The sequence below is a fragment of the Salmo salar genome, unplaced genomic scaffold (genome assembly GCF_905237065.1).
Source record: "Salmo salar unplaced genomic scaffold, Ssal_v3.1, whole genome shotgun sequence".
NCBI lineage: Eukaryota > Metazoa > Chordata > Actinopteri > Salmoniformes > Salmonidae > Salmo > Salmo salar.
Window position 1 is genome coordinate 370,169 of NW_025548761.1, and position 5,773 is coordinate 375,941.

Genomic DNA, 5,773 nt, shown 5'->3' on the forward strand with positions numbered 1-5,773 from the left:
TACATACACACTGTATATATACACATCACATACATACATACATACACACTGTATATATATACATACATACACACTGTATATATACACATACATACATACACACTGTATATATACACATACATACATACATACACACTGTATATATACACATACATACATACATACACACTGTATATATACACATACATACATACACACTGTATATATACACATACATACATACACACTGTATATATACACATACATACACACTGTATATATACACATACATACATACTGTATATATACACATACATACATACACACTGTATATATACACATACATACATACATACACACTGTATATATACACATACATACATACATACACACTGTATATATACACATACATACATACACACTGTATATATACACATACATACATACACACTGTATATATACACATACATACATACACACTGTATATATACACATACATACATACTGTATATATACACATACATACATACACACTGTATATATACACATACATAACATACACACTGTATATATACACATACATACATACACACTGTATATATACACATACATACATACACACTGTATATATACACATACATACATACACACTGTATATATACACATACATACATACATATACAGATAAATAAATACAGAAAATGGGTAGAGGAGGTGAATCATCAACCCAGAAAAATAAACAGAAGGAATTTGAACCCAGTCTGACACAAAGAGAAGATTCATATGGGAGACAAGTCTATACACAATCTATATATACACATACCATTTACCACATAGAAGATCCATATGGGAGACAAGTCTATACACAATCTATATATACACATACCATTTACCACATAGAAGACTCATATGGGAGACAAGTCTATACACAATCTATATACACATACCATTTACCACATAGAAGACTCATATGGGAGACAAGTCTATACACAATCTATATATACACATACCATTTACCACATAGAAGATTCATATGGGAGACAAGTCTATACACAATCTATATATACACATACCATTTACCACATAGAAGAGTCATATGGGAGACAAACCTATACACAATCTATATACACATGTACCATTTACCACACAGAAGCTAAATATTTTTACAATTTAATTATAGGTAAACATTTTTCTTATATTCCAGGATTTATCTAAATATTCCACGAACGGAAATACACAATGGACAAAAAAACATTTCAATTTCTCCTCATCACTCATCACATACTGCCAGGGTATATCTGGTGGTCTTTCTGGAATAAGAGCAAGCGTATATCATGGTAGAACAGGAAATAGAGGATTAAATCAGTTTAATTCTCTATTTCTTTAAGGTCACAATAGTTACATAGTCTTTCCTCCATTTCACCACAATACTGACCTGTTTCAATACTCAGAGAAAATATCCCTGATCTTACCTGTTTCAATACTCAGAGGCAATATCCCTGATCTGAACCTGTTTCAATACACAGAGACAATATCCCTGATCTGACCTGTTTCAATAGGCAGAGACAATATCCCTGATCGTACCTGTTTCAATACACAGAGACAATATCCCTGAAATAACCTGTTTCAATACTCAGAGACAATATCCCTGATCTGACCTGTTTCAATACTCAGAGACAATATCCCTGATCTGACCTGTTTCAATACACAGAGACAATATCCCTGATCTGACCTGTTTCAATACACAGAGACAATATCCCTGATCTTCCCTGTGCACATAGAGATCTCTTGCTTTTAGGTAGGTTATACATAATATATCTCTCACACACCAATTCACCCTGAATCAAACAAAAGGTTCTCAATTTGGGTTTATGATTCATCTCCTCCACCCATCTTTTTTTCATGTCGCATCAACAGTTGTTTTTTAATCATATCTATGTCTCCCTTCATTTGGTTTTGGTACAGATGTTCATAGTTACACTGTTGAAAAAGCTCAGACATTTCAGTTGCCCAGGCTTCCCCTATGGATAGATAAATACAATAATCATGAAAAAAGTCATTGATGAAAGAGACTTCAACTAGGACTATAAAATAATGAAGAAACAGTTTAACATTTTGTTATTTTATGGCTTATATTTATTGTAGAAGTTGTTAAATAACACCTGGGGACAAAAACGCCTACATCTTCTGACAAAAAGTGTTAAAATGCATAACATTCCCTTTCAGGATCCATATTTTGGTGTTTATAAGGTAAAGGACACCTTATATTTAAAGCCTTTTTGAATCCACATTTTACACTAAATAAGAACTGATTTTTCCCGGGGACAGAAAAGACACCACATGGTAGGAATGACTCAGCAGCACCTAGACACTAGTTTAGTGGATTCCAAATGTTCCCTCTACTTTATTCTACATTATTAACCTGAAATACTCACTTTACTTGGAAACTGAGTTGCAGTTTAGAGGTTAAACTATGAGCTGCTCTGTCATCTCAAAATGACCCTGTACAGATACTTTCTTATATTCAGTTTCAACTGTAGTCAAGGAGTCACCCTTCATATAACAACAGTAACCAGAGGGTGGAGCTAACAGTCAGTTTCAACTGTAGTCAAGGAGTCACCCTTCACATAACAACAGTAACCAGAGGGTGGGGCTAACAGTCAGTTACAACTGTAGTCAAGGTGTCACCCTTCATATAACAACAGTAACCAGAGGGTGGAGCTAACAGTCAGTTTCAACTGTAGTCAAGGTGTCACCCTTCATATAACAACAGTAACCAGAGGGTGGAGCTAACAGTCAGTTACAACTGTAGTCAAGGTGTCACCCTTCACATAACAACAGTAACCAGAGGGTGGAGCTAACAGTCAGTTTCAACTGTAGTCAAGGTGTCACCCTTCACATAACAACAGTAACCAGAGGGTGGAGCTAACAGTCAGTTTCAACTGTAGTCAAGGAGTCACCCTTCACATAACAACAGTAACCAGAGGGTGGGGCTAACAGTCAGTTACAACTGTAGTCAAGGTGTCACCCTTCACATAACAACAGTAACCAGAGGGTGGAGCTAACAGTCAGTTTCAACTGTAGTCAAGGAGTCACCCTTCACATAACAACAGTAACCAGAGGGTGGAGCTAACAGTCAGTTTCAACTGTAGTCAAGGTGTCACCCTTCATATAACAACAGTAACCAGAGGGTGGGGCTAACAGTCAGTTTCAACTGTAGTCAAGGAGTCACCCTTCACATAACAACAGTAACCAGAGGGTGGAGCTAACAGTCAGTTTCAACTGTAGTCAAGGTGTCACCCTTCATATAACAACAGTAACCAGAGGGTGGAGCTAACAGTCAGTTTCAACTGTAGTCAAGGAGTCACCCTTCACATAACAACAGTAACCAGAGGGTGGGGCTAACAGTCAGTTTCAACTGTAGTCAAGGTGTCACCCTTCACATAACAACAGTAACCAGAGGGTGGAGCTAACAGTCAGTTTCAACTGTAGTCAAGGAGTCACCCTTCACATAACAACAGTAACCAGAGGGTGGAGCTAACAGTCAGTTTCAACTGCAGTCAAGGAGTCACCCTTCATATAACAACAGTAACCAGAGGGTGGGGCTAACAGTCAGTTTCAACTGTAGTCAAGGAGTCACTCTTCACATAACAACAGTAACCAGAGGGTGGAGCTAACAGTCAGTTTCAACTGTAGTCAAGGAGTCACCCTTCACATAACAACAGTAACCAGAGGGTGGGGCTAACAGTCAGTTTCAACTGTAGTCAAGGAGTCACCCTTCATATAACAACAGTAACCAGAGGGTGGAGCTAACAGTCAGTTTCAACTGCAGTCAAGGTGTCACCCTTCACATAACAACAGTAACCAGAGGGTGGAGCTAACAGTCAGTTTCAACTGTAGTCAAGGAGTCACCCTTCATATAACAACAGTAACCAGAGGGTGGAGCTAACAGTCAGTTTCAACTGTAGTCAAGGAGACACCCTTCACATAACAACAGTAACCAGAGGGTGGAGCTAACAGTCAGTTTCAACTGTAGTCAAGGAGTCACCCTTCATATAACAACAGTAACCAGAGGGTGGGGCTAACAGTCAGTTTCAACTGTAGTCAAGGAGTCACCCTTCATATAACAACAGTAACCAGAGGGTGGAGCTAACAGTCAGTTTCAACTGTAGTCAAGGAGTCACCCTTCATATAACAACAGTAACCAGAGGGTGGAGCTAACAGTCAGTTTCAACTGCAGTCAAGGTGTCACCCTTCACATAACAACAGTAACCAGAGGGTGGAGCTAACAGTCAGTTTCAACTGTAGTCAAGGTGTCACCCTTCATATAACAACAGTAACCAGAGGGTGGGGCTAACAGTCAGTTTCAACTGTAGTCAAGGTGTCACCCTTCACATAACAACAGTAACCAGAGGGTGGGGCTAACAGTCAGTTACATGAGACAGCAGTAACGTGACATTGTTCTGAATCTTGATTAAAAAATGTTATAGTCCTTCTTCAAGACATCTCTCTTACATTATTTTAGCTAAACTTATAATTTACTGGAAATCAGGTTTAGTTGTGTTTTTCCCCTGTAAGGTGTGTACGTGCTGGATAAGAACCAAAGGATGAGAAACCCTGAGATAAACATAAAACCATATAATGTAAAAGCTCCTCCACCATCTTTACCAGACGTTTTACTGATAACATGTAGACCTACTGATTAGTTTCCACTTTGAAAACTGCTGTCAGCAAGTCAGCTCAACAGTTCTTCTAACTAGTAATATCTCATTCCAGGTATTCATTCACATACTCTGTCATTTAGAATGAATTATTGTTCATAAATACTTACTTTATTTGTCAGTATTGTCCATATAGTGTTTTCTGCTCTGTCATCTCAAAATGGATCCTGTACAAAATCACATATTTACTTTCAGTCACCTCCTGGGTGGTGCAGTGGTCTAAACCACCCCATCTGAACAGTTTCTCACCAACTGGCCACCTGGTCTATAGAGACTAAATGACTATACACTCTACGCTGCACACCACATCAACGGGGATGTAGTGGAGGGTAAACCCACGTAAACGCGCTTAAGCACCTTTTTATTTGTAAAATAGCGTTTACTCAACTTTGTATTTTGTTAATTATCGTTTACCACTTCTTATGCGTTTCCAGCGTTAAGCCTAAATTCCATCGTGGAAAACGGGCCCAGGTTGGTCAGCATGATAAAGAATCATATCTCAAGCCTACTCTGTCTATTGAATGTCTGACTACGACCTAACTTTATAATAGTTATATGTAGCCAAGACTTACCAGAGTCTGTACGTCTGTCCTTCAAATCAACACATTTATCCTACTTCTAATGTTGCAGAGAAATGTGCGCTACATTTTCTACAGTCATTTTGTAACGGTGTAGACTACACAGTTACTTTCACTTTCATATGAGGAAATCACGTCCCTTCTGACGTCACCGGTGTATGGGTAAATAATGATGACAGAAGAGCCTCTACTAACTAGTAATAATATGTCATTCCAGGTATTCATTATCTTAATCTAGGATCAGGTCCCTCCTCTCCATGTAATCTGATTCATTATGATCTAGGATCAGGTCCCCCCTCTCCATGTAATCTGATTCATTATGATCTAGGATCAGGTCCTCCTCTCCATGTAATCTGATTCATTATGATCTAGGATCAGGTCCTCCTCTCCATGTAATCTGATTCATTATGATCTAGGATCAGGTCCTCCTCTCCATGTAATCTGATTCATTATGATCTAGGATCAGGTCCCCCTCTCCATGTAATCTGATTCATT

At 38.4% G+C, this 5,773-nt stretch overlaps 1 long non-coding RNA gene across 2 annotated transcripts; it reads right to left on the bottom strand.

Moving 5' to 3' along the window:
* Positions 1-1,763: 1,763 nt before the first annotated feature.
* On the bottom strand, positions 1,764-5,503 carry LOC106593703 (uncharacterized). Of its 2 annotated transcripts, XR_006763710.1 has the most exons (3): positions 5,273-5,503; positions 4,811-4,867; positions 1,764-2,000 (listed from the first exon to the last, which is right to left on the bottom strand). It is a non-coding gene; the product is annotated as an uncharacterized lncRNA (long non-coding RNA). The 2 variants fall into 2 exon arrangements; XR_006763711.1 differs by having other exon boundaries at positions 4,811-5,503.
* Between the last annotated feature and the right edge of the window lie 270 nt (positions 5,504-5,773).